The sequence below is a fragment of the Nyctereutes procyonoides genome, unplaced genomic scaffold, assembly GCF_905146905.1.
Source record: "Nyctereutes procyonoides isolate TBG_1078 unplaced genomic scaffold, NYPRO_anot_genome, whole genome shotgun sequence".
Taxonomy (NCBI): domain Eukaryota; kingdom Metazoa; phylum Chordata; class Mammalia; order Carnivora; family Canidae; genus Nyctereutes; species Nyctereutes procyonoides.
The window spans coordinates 59,328,710-59,344,392 of NW_026575146.1; the positions used below are offsets into that span (position 1 = coordinate 59,328,710).

General features: G+C 40.4%; 1 protein-coding gene across 7 annotated transcripts in view; it reads right to left on the reverse strand.

Annotated features, from left to right (window-relative positions):
• The window catches only part of GLIS3 (GLIS family zinc finger 3), a 621,575-nt gene that overhangs the window by 584,984 nt on the left and 20,908 nt on the right, over positions 1-15,683 (reverse strand). For 6 of the 7 annotated variants that reach the window (XM_055311375.1, XM_055311373.1, XM_055311379.1 and 3 more), the window contains exon 2: positions 7,400-7,533. The exons of the other annotated variant lie outside the window; for it this stretch is intronic. The gene's annotated coding sequence lies outside the window, so the exon portion shown is untranslated. The remainder of the gene's footprint in view (positions 1-7,399; positions 7,534-15,683) is intronic. 7 annotated transcript variants of the gene reach the window in all.

Sequence of the window (15,683 nt, forward strand, 5' to 3'; positions counted from 1 at the left end):
GAGAAGCAGGCTCCATGCAGGGAACCTGATGTGGAACTCGATCCCAGGTCTCCAGGATCACACCCCGGGCTGCAGGTGGCACTAAACTGCTGTTACCATCTTTAAAGACACTCCTGATTACATTGGGCCCACTTAGGTAATCTAGGATTATCTCCCCAACTAGAGGGCCTTAACCTAATCACAGCTGCAAAATTCCTTCTGCCATGTAAAGTAGCATATTGACAGTCTCCAGAGATTAGGACAGGGACATCTTCAGGGGCCTTCTGCCTACCACAAAGTGGTGGGGAAGGAGACATCTGCTCTACAGAATCATTGATGACCATTTAGCAGAGAAAGAGACCCACAAGTTGAGGGCACAAGAGAAGAACTAAGTAAATAAGCTGATTATTCCAAATGAGCAAAAGCTACCCTAATAAACAGAAAATGAGTAGCCCAATAGTATGTGATTATAAGAATAAGAATTAATATTTGAAGCATTTACTTGGTGCCAGCATCACACACACACACACACACACACACACACATTGTATGTAGTATGTAAGTCACATTTTATAAATGAGAAAAGAGAGGTTATTAGAGATTAAGAGAAATTATCTGAACTCTCAATCTCACAGCTAGTAAGTGCTGCACATGGCATTTGAATCTAGTTCTGATGTGGGAGCTGAGCTAACCACCGTCACAGGAAAGCAGGTGACCTGCTGCATACCCTCGTACCAAGCCTTAGCTGATAGTTGATCCTTCATCAATACAATAGTCCAGTGTGGATATTTGGTGGGCAGTCTTCCCTGGTGTGATTCTGGAGCCCAAGCAACTTCTACCTGTGTCTCTGCCAGCTGCTAGATCTCAGGGTCTCCTGCCCCCAGAGGCAGACAGGAAAATAGGTGTTAAAGACAGTTTGCCTATTTTTTAAGCACCTCCTCCCAGAAGGGACGCATCTCTTCTATTCACATCCCATTGGCAGAACCTGGTCATATGAGCCCACCTCGATGCTAGAGGCAGAGAAACCTTGCCTCTAGCAGGACAACTACTTTCCAGAAATAACTCTACACTTTGGACAGGAAGCATAAATGTGATGAACAGCAAACCGTATCCAACATGACAGTACTGACACATGAATGAGTGAGTGACTACATGAATGAGTAAATGAAGACATCTTGCTTCTCATGTCCTCATAACAAAAATTAAGGATACTCTCTCTATGAAGCTGCTCTCCGTGGCAGGGGAGGAACAACTAAATCACCTAAACAATAAAGGCAAATCAGGTTTGCTAAGGTCTCTGGAGTTATCAAAACAACATCAAAACATTCCATCTTTCCTAAGGACAGTGTTGAGAGACCTCTAGCTGTCCAAATGTAGATGGAACAGGATCCCCAGTGTTTCACCAGACACTTAGATGACCGAGCGTAAGACTAGAAGATTCCAACCATGTCAACATTAGCTGTAATCAGTATGTTCTGGAAAACAGCATGCAAACAGAACTGTGACATGAGGCCTCTGCGGGAGTGTCATTAATATAAAGGGGCTCCTTTCTTCCTCTTTTTCTCTTCCTCCAGGGTGGAGGTTGGGGAGCCATCCTGGATCACGAAGTAGTTCCTTGGGTTTGGTGGAGAAACAAGCAAGGGTAAAGCTGGTTCCCCTGCCGAGCACGGGGTTACCCAACCAGTCTTGGGCTGCTGGACTCCAGATTGGGTTTATGTGAGAGAGAGAAACTTCTATCATGTTGAAGCCACTGTTGTCTTCCATTTTTCTGTTACTCGCAGACAGTCCTAATCCTGACTAATGCACACAGGACTCCGTCTCTCTTTATCAAAGAGTATCATTATGCAAAACACGCCACTGACCACCACACCAGCCACCACCACAACTATTTCTATGCATCAAAGGATCTGCCTGGAAACCTCACTTTCATCACTGGCATTTCTGCCTTCCTACCCTAGTCACCTCAGCTGGTGTCTGTGATGGCAGGGCCTGCTAGGTAAGACTTGACAAACAGGAGTAAATGAAGGGTTTTCTCACAGGCCTTGCCCACAAGCTGTCTTGCTGTCAAGCCTGTTTTATGCTGAGTGACTCTGGTGGGTTGGGTTAAAAGTGCAATGGCAGAAATGCTTCCAAACAGCTGTCATCTTCCTGGAAATTGTAGCTTCCTGTTACCCTTGTAAACCTCCAGGGACAGAAGTTCAAAAGTGATCCACTTCCTACTGACACTTTTACAATGAGATCTGCCTTCCCTAATCCTTCTGCTAAGGACTGGGCCTGCTAACCCAGATAACCTGTAGTCCTGGGGCAGAAGCTGCCTGAGGCAGGGCTTCTGCTGAGGCACAGTGTTGATATTTCTGTGGAAAGCTCTGTTTGTCAGTGAGGAACTCAAAATCAGTTTTGAATCCCAAAGATTTAGGACACACACTGGGGCATTGCTTCCAGTTCCTGGCTCCAAGGAAGGCCCCACTGAGATCGATGCTGGCTTTTTCTCCTTGGAGCCATGGTTTGCAATATTTCTTTGACCATGAACCCTTAGACCAAGAGATGAATCTTGTGAACCACCTCCTCCTAGAAAAGAAGCACACATATTCATACAATGCACAACTTTGCCCATAACTCCCTAAGGCTCTCGGATCCCTGACACTCATCCATGAGTCTGGAGCCCCCCAGGTTAAGAAGGCTTACGTTGAACTCCAGAGAAGATTTAGAAATATCTGAAGTCATCTAGTTTCTTCTTTGAGATAGAGTCCTCACTACCACTCTGAAACAGAGTAGCCCAAATTCATTCTAGAGGCTTCAATTGTCTACTGGCTTTACTATTACTTATGACCAATAGTGAGAAAAACATGGCACACTCCCTCCCTGCTCCCAGCTCCAAGGTCCTATAACTGAAATTTACCTCCCAAGTAACTCTTCTTTCCTGACTTATACAAGGAACCCACACACAGCCACATTGGACTGTCTATGTACAGTTTCCCAAACATGCTGAGGTGCCTTCTTCTGAACTCTGCCCTTGTTCAGATAATTTCCTACCCCTAGCTCTTCGCTGATCACTATCTGTCAGAATGCCATAACTTCTCCATAAAGCTTTTCTTGAACCCCACCTTTGTGCAGTCAGCCTGAGCTTGAATATCTGTTACAGCCTATATCATCTTCCATAGTGGATTATTTGGGCTTCTGTACACCCGAATATCTGAATTCTTGAGGTCTATGATCAGAATGATTAGGTTTCAATTCTGGCTCTGGCTCATTCTTGCTGTGTAGCCTGTGTACACTTCCTAATCTTTCCGTGCTTCAGTTTCCTTGTTGACAAAATGGACACAATAACAGTTTCCACTTCACAGGCTTAAATGAAATTTAAAATTCTTAGCATGGTGCCTGGCACATGGAAAGCATTTGATAAGGAGTATTTTTATTCTAGTGGATTGTACACTTCTGTCCCCATCCCCTATCATTAAGCTGTTAAGTAGTTGAAGGGAGAGCCTGGGTCTTAGTCATCACTTTATACCTCATAGAACCTTACCAAGAAAAACTTTGGACATAGTAAATAATCAATAGATGCTATATGAATGAAAATGAATCATCCATAAAGATTTTATCTAAGAACTTCAAACAGCATCATTGTCATCTGTATTTCCGGAATAGATGGGTGGGGGGCAGACAGTGAGATGGATGCTAATTTGAGATGACACATCATTCTGGGTCTTGAAAAAACATTCTGATTACAACTCTGTCCTAACCCCAGAAATTTTATTCCATCATGAAAGATAGGCCAAGAATTCCCATCTTCTCCAATTATGACTTTTTTTTTCAACTCCTGTTTAATTGGACAGATATTCATTTAGCAACCATTGGGTGTCAGGTTTTGTGATGAGGGCTGGAGATCAAAATGTCTTTCTGGAGCACCTATGAACACTGCCCTGGCACTGAAACTCAAGCCCAGGATTCAGGTCATGCTCACATTTTTATATTCTGTGAGTTTGAAGCCTAATAGCAAGGTCAAATGGCAACCGGCCTGCAGGATTTACCTGTCTTGTGACAAGAGATGCATTCTTAAGTCAAATTACAGAATAGCACACCATACTTCATTATATAACCATTCTAATAATATGTATAGAATATTTACTATATCACTTCTGACCACCCAGCCCACTGAGCTGATCCGAATAGGCTCCTTGTACACAGAAATGCTAAACATGGTGTAACAAATTTATTTTTCACATAGCCAAGTTTGATAAGAAAAAATCCTCAGGTGCCAAGAATGGCACGAAATCAAGTCAGAGAAATAAATATGAGCTGATTCCAGGAGGAGGTCACAGGAGTTTCAGATGGAGTTGTAGGCCCTCTAGGGCAAGGGAGATAGATATCTAAAGCCTACAAATAATAATAATAAATTAAAATAAATTGTAGGTTTAACCCTAAGAGAGGAAAAGAATGAAACTGAACTCCTTCATAAACACATCATCTGCCTGAGGTTCTAAGGGGGGTATGAAAAGTCACCTAAGAATATCAAAACTTCGAGTCTACACCACACATAGGTTTAGAGCTTTAACTTATAATACTTCTGTGATGTAGAACCTCTAGCTGGTAATTTAACATAGTCTAGGGTTACTCAATGCCTCCTAGAATCCAGCTAAAGCCAAGGCAAGATATACCTGTAAAAATGCTCTAAAAGGCCATCTCCTCCTGGTTGTTGCAAAGGCACTTTGAATTCCATGTGGATCATCCCTGCTCACCAAATCTGGCTGCTCACCAAATTATTTACATATAATATCACTTCCCATTGGGGCACACATGTCCGGGAGTCATCCTTGATGTCCTACACCAATCTGTCACTAAGGCTCATTGACTTTACTCTGTAAATATCTATCAGATCTGTCCACCTCTCCATTTCCAATACCCCATCCTAGTCCAAACCATGGCCATCTCTCCCCAGTCCCCTAATTGGTTTACCCTGCACCAACTCTATCAGCCATCTTCTAGGACAAAAATAAGTCTGGAAGTGAAAATTTCATAGGATTTGACCTGCTATTTCTTCCCATCTGATTTCCACACTACAGAGTGATTTACCTTTCCATAAAACCCCCTGCTAAAATTTTCCAAGGCTTTACCAGTGCTTTTAAGATAAAGATAAAGCTCCTAAGCACAGCACACAATGCTATTTGATCCACCTTCCTCTCCAGCCACATACCCCCCACTCTTCCTTATTCCCTCTGTACCTGACCCACTGGATTTCTTCTTCCCTGTCCTTTCCATGTTTCTTGTCCCCACAGAATTTTTACACATGTTATTTCCACAGCCTAGAATATTCTTCAAACCTCTCTCCAATCATACAACTCCTTATCCTGCAGATCTCGAGAGCCTTGTTTGACCTTTCCACTTTCATCAAAGGCTTCATCACATGGTCTCTTAATGTGAAGGTCATTTTCATAGCAGTTGTACCAGTGAAAATTTTACATTTATCTGTGTGGATTATTTGATATGTCTACCTCCCTCATTAGAACTTTAAGTCTGATGAGAATAGGGACAGAGTCTATTATCACTGACCACTAAGTCTCCAACCCAATACCAGGCATAGGGTAGGTGTTTAGTGGGTTTGGAGGGTACATAAAACATTTAAAGCTATGGAATGGAAGAGTGAAAAGACTAGATGCAGGGTGACCAAGGTAGAAAGAGATGTAATGGTCCTGCAGAAGAAAGTTAAAACCTAAAACTAAGGCCCATTCTTCATGCATCTCCTTGGCTAATTTTCTGAACAGTCCACTTTTTGCTTTAGGCATTTTATAAATAAGGAAACTAGAGATATCAAATGACTTGCCTGAAGTCACATAATGGTAGATCTATGATGTCTATCTAGGTTATCCTCATCCACTCTTCTTTTTTATTTAACAAAATTGAAATAAGCAGAGACAGTAAGGAGACCTGGAGTGAGAACCAGGAACTCTAATGTCTACAGATATCAGGCAGGGAAAGACTGAGGTACAACAGAGTTAAGATAAGAAAGAGGGTTGGGGGATGCCTGGGTGGTTCAGCTGTTGAATGTCTGCCTTCGGCTCAGGGCGTGATCCCAGAGTCCTGGGATCAAGTCCTGCATTGGGCTCCCCACAGGGAGCCTGCTTCTCCCTCTGCCTGTGTCTGCCTCTCTCTGTGTCTCTCATGAATAAATAAAATCTTTTTAAAAAGGAAAGGAAGAGTGTTGGTAACCACATCCAGTTAGAAGGGACATCCGATTTAATTCCAGCTCTGAATTATTGTTGGTGGATGGGAACATGGGCCCTCAATATTTTTCGGCTGTCCTAACTTTTAAGAGAAATTTAGACCTGGACTTTTGTATGAAGTCACTCTAATTTTAAGACACTATGCAGATCAAACAGAACATATCTGTAGGAAGAATGTGGGCTGCTGATGCCAGTTTGCAATCCTCAGCCTAGATGGAGGGGGGAGCAGGAGGAAAGATGCAGGGTTGTCACTACAGACTTCTGTTGCATGGAAAACGGGGTAGGGCCCTCATAAATAATCTTAGCAATAGTTATCCAACTTGGACTTTGATGGTTCCATGAAACTAAGACGTCAGGATCAGTTAATCTATAACTGGCTTTATTGTTCCAAGAGCACTATGTTCTGTTAAAGCAAAGAAACAAAGCCTGCAGGAGATTAACATCTTCATTCTCCCCCAGGAAGGCAATGGGGCAAGAAACCCAAATGGCCGTTGTGGGAGAATGTATAGATTACCAACTAGGTTGTTCGTCTTCCAAACAAAATACAGGCCAAAGATAAGCTGCCAATGGCCCTCAACTTAATTCAAATTTCCGTTGCGACATTGTAGTCACTTTCAATATCCCAGAGTTCCTAGGAAAGTTTATCTTTATCTCAGAGTTCCTTCTTCCCCTAGCGTTTTCCCTGAAGAAATAAAAGCATGTCACACACTGCTCTTCCAAGAAAAGAAGCAGTGATCAAACCAGGATATTCCTTAGTTTCAGTTCCTCTAACTCAGGAGAAGCCAGGCACATAGAAGGGCTTCCCAGATTTTCCCAGTTTGACCTCTCTCACTTGACCACCAGCCAAGTACATGCCTCAGCAATCCCTGGAATATTTTTTCCTAAGCTGTTTATTTACTAGATTAAATCAGTAGCTTCTCAGCTGCCGTCATGAAAGTTAGTTTGTGGAGCATGTTGCTGAGTTGAGATCCTAGAATGTCTCTCATACTCACCTGTAATTTTTAAAAGGCATCAGAAGCCAGTAAAAGAACTCAGCAACAACCTCCCCACATTCCTGGGTCACGGGAAGAGGAACCATTTGACTGCTGTCTGGGATAGTTAGCGTGTTTATGTCGCTCCCACGTTAGTGAGACTAGGCCAACTACTGGAACAAACAACCCAGAAGTTTTGATGCATTAACAGAATAAAAAATTGTTTCTTACTTCCATCACAGGTCAGTTCAGATTGGTGGTGTGTGGGGCCAAGCTGTTCTGCTCCAAGTAGTCAATCAGGGACTCAGGATCCTTCCATCATGTGGTCCCACCATCCTCTTAGCCCAAGGGATGGCAATATTTTTCTGCAAAGGGCCATATAGCAAATATTTTAGGCTTGGTTGGCCATATGGTCTGTGTCACAACTATTCAACTCTACCATTGTGGCACAAAAGCAGCTATGGGCAATATGTACATCAATGGGCATGGCTATGTCACCATAAAACTCCATGTACAAAAATAGGCAGTAGGCTGTTTTTGGTTTTTTTTTTGTTTTTTTTTACTGCAAAGAAAATTTATTTTACATATTGCTAGCCATGAATTTTTGTCATTAGTTCTTACATAAATACCACCTACTGCCACCATCCAAATGGCAGAACCATTTTATGTCCACATTTCACTCTGTATTTATAAAAAGAATTTGCATGACTTACATAAATGTAACTATCAGTGATGTTTGCTAGTGTTACTCTAGGACCTTGTCTGTCTGTCTGTCTCTCTCTCTACATTCAGACATGGATAGAGAAAGAGCAAGTTCCAGCAAAGAACCACATGTAAAATTAATGTCTCTCCCCATATAACTGTCATGAGGATTACATTACAGTGTCTGCAAAATGCTTAGTAAAGGTCACTATTTAGGAGTTGCTCAATAAATGTCATCATTTTAAAAATAAAGAATAAAGTACCTTTGATATTTACAGGAGTAAGTGGTCATATTTAATTGAGGGGACTCAGGAAATATTACAGTTGATTCTCAAAGGTAGGATAGGATTCTAACAAACAGAAGTGGGGGAGCAACTTAACCAAATGTATTAACAGTTGGAAAGCAATGCAGGGTGAGTGAGTGCATATGGCTCAGTTGGCTGTAATACAGGGTTATGAAGAGGACCTGTAAGACATAAATCTGGGAAGTAAATAGGCTTTGAATACCATGTAAAGATCGAACGTTTGGTGGCAATCGAAAGCCACTGAAAGTTATTAGGAAGTATACACATAAGTCGTGTGTTCCAAAAATCTGTTTGTAAATTTATTGTTTGAAACACAGACTATATTTTCTAACATAGTAAAAGCAACGTCCCTTTCCCTTCTCTGGGTCTCCTGACCCTTGTCACAAGAGCCTCAAAAAGCATCCTCTTTATTTAAAAAAAAAATTTTACTTATTTATTTATAAAAGATGGGGGGGAGAGAGCACAAGCAGTGGGGGGTGGAAAAGGCAGGAGGAGAGGCAGAAGCAGGCTTCTGAGCAGGAAGCCTGATGTTGGGCTGATCCCAGGACACTGTGATCATGACGTGAGCCAAAGGCAAATGCTTAACCAACTGAGCACCACCCAAATACCCCTAAAAAAGTCCTTCAATATTAGTTTTATATGATCCTGCATCCACCTAGTATTTAAAGACAGATTTGCCATGCCACTGAAAAGGCTCTTTTATTTTTAAATCTCAGCAAAGAAGGCTGACACAACAGCCTGTAACAAAAATCTCCCCCCAGACTTTCTGTGGACTGTAGCTATTTTAAGGATATTCAGTGCAAATGTGAATATTTGAAAAAAAAAAACTATAAAAAAAACTATTTGTGACTCACAACACTCGTGCTGAATTTTTCTTAAAGATTTTATTTATTTATTTGACAGAGACAGTGAGAAGGAGAGAGAGAGAGAGAAAGAGAGAGAGAGAGAGAGAAAGTACAAGCAAAGGGAGTAGTTGGCAGAGAGAAGCAGGCTCTCAGCTAAGCAGGGAGCCTGACACGGGGACTCCATCCCAGAATGCCAAGATCATGACCTGAGCTGAAGGCAGATGTTTCACTGACTGAGCCACTCAGGCGCCCCAATATTTTTTTCTACTATAGAAAAAGCCTTAGGTATCTGATATATCCTTGAACTCAACAATGCTCCTTCTAGGAATTTTTTTTCCTTCTAGGAATTAAGGTATAAATATACATACAGCTATGAGGAGGTCATCAACGCATTGTTTAAAAATTTGGAAATAACCATAGAACATTGTTTACTCTGTGTTACAGGAAACTATGCAAGGAAAATGGTGTTATTGAAAAATATCAAAGGGACATTTTTGTATATATTTAGAAGTTGGTTTCAAATTAATATAAACAGTCTGATGTCATGTTAATAGGAAATATAATCAAAATTATAACATCATAATGTTCACATTCTTCCTCTGTACACCTCCAGAGCAAATTCAGTCTTTGCTCAGATTCCCAACACCACTGCTGCCATGATACCCAAGCTACCTTTATGGTCTCCATCAATGACATCTTACCTCAAGCAAAGAGTTCTGTTTTTCTCAGATAAATTCTTTGAGTTTTGTAATGTGTAATCAGAATAATGCAGAGAGATGAACTGAAGAGGGAGTTAAGGAGAAGGAGGGCCATCTAGAAGGACAACACATCTACATAATAAAGTGCTACAATAAAGAGAAAAGGTACCTTGAGCTGAGGAAGAAGAAGAGTTTTCTAGGGGATATGGAATAGCACAGGGTCCGAGGAAATGGGATGGAAGAAACAGCTGTGAGACCGCACTAGAGAAATGTATTTCAACCCTTTCATGGTTCTGCAGAAGCAGCAATAAAAATTTTGAGTTCTGTGAATACAGGTTTTGCTAGCTAGACCAAAGCTGCATGAGGGGCTTAGATTTATTAGGGTTATATTTATATGCATATCCAGGAAAAAGACCACAGGTGTATACCCATGAAGACGTTAGTATGACTTGGATGAGGCTGTTTTATTCTTTCCACATATCTATATTGCCCAAATCTTCTAGCTCTGTGGGTATGCATGCAATCTTTTTCATTTAATCCTCAAGTACCTCCATGAAGTAGATTTCGTGATGACAACTAGTTTACAAATGAGGAAGCTGGAGCAGAGAGAGAGACCAGTCATATAACTAGTATTTAAGGAGTGAGGGACTGACCCAAGCAATCTGATTCCAGAATCAGGGCCCCAAACACTGACACTAACTAAATGGCTTCTTATTCTTCTTTATTTTATAAACTTATCTTCAAATGAAATATTTTCATTCTATTATTAAGTATAATAATGAAACAAAAATAACAGATGCTCAGGTACCCAGCACACCACCCTACTAAATATTAATATTTTGCCATATTTTCTTTAGATAGTGTTTAAAGAGAAAAAATCATAGATACAACTAGTATGGTTTTGGGGGGATTATTTATTTATTTATTTGAGAGAGAGAAGTCTCCTCTCTCATAAAATGAATTTCCCATTCATGAGTTAGAAGCAACAACAAAGACAATGAAAATGCAGTGTTCTTAAAGAATCTTAAGGTTCTTGCAAGGAATAAGAAAGAAGAAAGAAGAACTCATTTTTTACACACACAGGGGTGGGGCTGGGAGTGGCAAAGGTTATCCTGCTCAGCAGGATGGTCCTGCTGAGTTTTGAACACACATTGGGCTTGATCTCATGACCCTGAGATCATGACCTGAGACAAAACCAAGAGTCAGACACTCAACCAACTAAGCCACCCAGGCATCCCCAATATGCTTCTTTAGTAATGAAGATTGTATCACTAAAAGCAACGAAAGGCTGGATAACAGACTGTATTTGTCCATGTCGTAGAAAAGTCCCTCTCCCCATAATCAACAAGAGGAAACTCTGAAAATATGAAGATGGATATTCATTTTCCTAAGGAGCGGGGAATGAGCCAAAGAGATTGTGAGATGGTGGCAACGTGAAACATTTTTTATGCTGACTCCTGTCCTATTTCGGAAGCAACAGCTTACCTGAAATTTGGTGTTTATCATTTCAAGTTTTATATAATCCTACTGCATATATAGATCTTCATTAAACATGTAGCATTGTCTGGCCTGCTTTTAAGAATTATATACATGGGGTCATAACACACCATCAAAACGTAACACAATGGTCAATGCCAGCCCTCTCAACTTAAATGTATCATCCCTTCCACACACTTTGATTTTTTTATCCCTCTGTCTCACTGTGCTGCATTCCAAGTGAATTTCTCACACTGTCTTCCAATTCATTAATTCTCCCTACAAGTATGAAATTTTATATTCCAAAGACTTTCATTGTGTCTGTTTTCCAGGATTTCTATCTAATGCATACTTTTTCATTTCAGATTTCATTTGTTACTTTTGTTCTGTAATTTATTTTTTCAATAAAATTTATGCCTTCCTTTTTCTCCTTGAATGCCTTAAACATGCATAGTTTATAGTCTTTGTCAGATAAATACATTAAACAAATTAATAAATTAGTTTCATTCCCTAATGAATTCATGTCTTTCTTACTATTAGATTCTTTCATACGTTTGTAGTCATTACATTACAGGCTTGTTTTAAGATTTTATTTTCAAGTAATCTCTACAGCCAACATGGGCCTTGAACTCACAATCCCAAGATCTGGAGTCACATGCTCTACTGACTGAGCCAGACAAGCACCCCTGTAGGTTTGTTTTAAATTGAAAAGATTGTTTTTTCATTTTCCTTTTATCCCTCTTTGCTGTCCACCCCTCATTCCAGGAGTTTGGAAGCTGCCTCCATTTGGTGCCCCAGACTCCAATCCAGAACACAGCCTCATAAGGACAGGTTGGAGAAGCCCTGGGGTGACAACTGGGATATGGCCAATCAAGCTGCTGAGTCAGCAGAAGTTTGGTTCCATTGCTGGTCAAAGCATTAGGCCCATGTCCTCTTTCCTCCCATATCATGTGTGTTCCAGGATGCATGGGATCTAAGCATTCATTGGTAGCAATTTTTCCTCCAATCTTCTTTTATGAGATATTAAGTCCCATTCGAAGACCTGGTTTCAAGTAACAATCCTGTGTCCAGTCCTTCAACTCCTGCGAGGTATTTTCAAGTCGCTGTTACCCAAGAGAGTCAAACTTCTGCTACTACTGCCTGCTTCCAGACGCAGCAAAGTTGTAACTCCAGCCTCACTCACCACATACATTGTTTGTCCATTTCTGATACACAGAGATATTTATCTTGTGTTTTCAGTCCATTTCTATTTTAAGATGAACATTTAAAATTTCTAAAATTTGATGATTTTAATCTATAAGAACTGTAATCACAGAAGGCTCAATTTAATATTATTTCTTTTTTTTTTATATTTTATCTGTTGCATCAGCATTTTGGAGCAGAAGAGGTGTGTCAAAATATGAATTTACTCTTCCAATTTGACCAGAAGTCTCCTCTCTCATAAAATGAATTTCCCAGTCATGAGTTAAAAGCAACAACAAAGACACAATGAAAATGCAGCGTTCTTAAGGAATCTTAAGGTTCTTCCAGGAATAAGGAAGAAGAAGAAAGAAGAAAAAGAAGGAGGAGGAGGAGAAGGAGGAAGGGGAGGAGGAGGGGGAGAAGAGGGGGATGGGTAGGGGGAGGGCAGCATCTGGCTGGCTCAGTCAGTAAAGCATGTAACTCTTGATTTCAGGGTCTTGAGTTCGAGCCCCACTTTGGGCATGGAGCCTACTTTTCAAAAAAAAAATATAAAAATAAAAAAAAAAACAAGTGGCACCCTATTAAAGACACTAAAATTGGAGGTATCAATGACAGAGAAGAAAATAACCAGGATTGAAAAGGAGGATAAACTGGGATTAAGGGAATCAAGAGGACATTCTTAGAGAAAACACTTGTGAAACATGTTTCTGGAGGCCAGTTCAGGAAGTGAATGTGAGGTCCAGGGAAAGGAATAATACACTTACGTGTCAAGTGATTGCAAAGAAAGCAGATTTGACCTAAAGTCTGGATTGCCCTGGGAATTCTGTCAGAAAGGTCTTGGTTTTCCCAAGGAAAAGGAACTAGCTTAGTGAGTCTAGATTCAAAGAACTAGGCTCAAAGAAGACAGAATTATGTTACTTCTTCTGAGATAGACATTACAATTCCACTGTGTGTCCCTGCCTAGAGTCTCGCTGCAGAGCAGTTCTATACCAAGCTTCTCCACAACACAATCAAGGAGACTTGACTTCCTATAGCTGTGTGAGGCACTAGTGATTTGCCACAGAGGAGGAGGGTTGGGAAGGATTAAAGAATAGGACTATGGCCAAGAGAAATTTGATCTGATGGTTGATCCCTAGAGCAATGAGGAGAAGAAGCGATGGGAGCTGATTATTTGAGATGCAATCTTGGGTTTTTCATTCAGCTCATTTGCCGTTTCCTCAATCAGCATCTGAAGCCTACAAAAGCTTTTCTGCAAAATAATATACACTGTTTAATTCACAAAAGCATAATTATTCTGTTTCACATACACAATAATAAAGAAACCTAAGCAATGTTCTCCCATCAGAAGTGATATGGAATCATGTTCTAATCTTCCCCTGTATCCTTTCAATCTGGATTAGCATCATGATCTTAATTGTCTTCCAGTTCACACACTTTTCTTGAAAGCATAGGAATGATAAGCTCTGAGCTCTGGTCTTTCTGTTGTATGTGAATCATTAAGCCAGACTTCTAGTGATTCCATTGTATAGCAGTCTCATTTCCAGTAACTTCACATTCACCCGTATGAAACAAAACATCTGGTTGCTGGACATGACTTCACAAGTGTGGTATTCCCATTACCTGGCTGGTTATTGTGAAGACAGCAGGTCAGTGCCTCACTAGAAGTCCAGCTTCCTTTCCCTTCAGAGGACCATGTAAGAAGAGCCAAAGCCCCTGGTATATATGGAACCAGTGATATCTGCATTCCCTGCAGATATACCCTTTCACTTTAACTAGTCCTTGATTTCCTGCCTCTGAGGATTGTAAACTGTTTTCAGACTTTTTTTTTTATAAAAATCTTTTTTTTTCTGTTTTCAGACTTGATTACAAAATTGCTTCAAAGATTTTATGCTTGAATAAATTATCTTTAAAAAGGGAGTAAAAATCTTCTTATGAGCTCAGTTTCAGTTCCTTTTTCCCCAAGATGCAAAAATATAAAACACATGAAGTTAAAAAAAAAAAAGATAAAGCTACAATTTTTTGTTTATCATATGGGAACTGCCCCACTGCCTTGGAATTACACCTTATATATTTTATCTTATATATGCGAATTGGTTGCATTTTATTATTTTACTCATGCTGCACCAACCCTGGGAAATATCAGAAAAGAGAAATCCAAGCATAACATTGCTGCATAGCAAAGGAAGGAAGGGCACAGGATTTCTTTCTTGGCCTCTCGGGACCTCAGTTTACTCATCTCTTTAATTGAGAACACAGTATTTATCTCACAGAGGCCATTAAAAAAGCACATGAAATCTGTGAAAACTGTATAAGACCAGAGCATTTTTATCATTGTTTTAATGATAAAAGCATCATAGCATGATGGAGCAGGAAATTAACTAGTCTGGATTTAAGAAATGGAGAAACTAAGCACCAGAACTAAATGACCTACTGATCAGCATACACCACACTAGTGGCAACTTAAATTCTGGATGCAGGTAACTGAGTCCTTTTGCAGATACTCTCTCTCTCTCTCTCTTTTTTTAAATCAATTTATTTTCATTTTCTTTTTTTTTTTAATTTTTATTTATTCATGATAGTCACAGAGAGAGAGAGAGGCAGAGACATAGGCAGAGGGAGAAGCAGGCTCCATGCACCAGGAGCCTGATGTGGGATTCAATCCCGGGTCTCCAGGATCGCGCCCTGGGTCAAAGGCGGGTGCCAAACCGCTGCGCCACCCAGGGGTCCCCAGATACTCTCTTTAATACAAGGGCCACACAAAGAGAGAGAGAGAGGAACTAGGTGCCAAATGAGGAATCCGGGAGAGTATTGGGAACTGTGATGAGCTGGAAATGCATATGCCCTGTCTAGGAAGAATACCTATTATTTATCTCCAGGCAATTTTCACCATATCAGAGTATAGGTCCAGGATTGCTAGATCTTCTCTCTCTTTTTTTTTTTAGAGAGACCAGAAATACAGATTTTTGATACATGAAGACTCCCAATTTTTAAATCTGCAAGCAGCAAAATAAAAAATAAACAAGTGGGACTACATGAAACTAAAATGCTTCTGCACAGCAAAAGAAACCACCGCCAAAGTGAAAATTTTTTAAACTTTAAACATTTCAATTTTTAAAATAACGTTGTATATGCCAAACAACACACTGGAGAGTAAAAATTAGCCTATGGTTTACCAATGTGTGACCACTGGTCTGCAGGGAAATGTTCAAGTTCTTTCTCACGGTATCAAAGGCCCTGCATGATCTGTCCCCTGCTTCCTTCTCCAGCTCACTCTCCTTATCTGTCCTTGCCTGTACTTAGGTTCCAG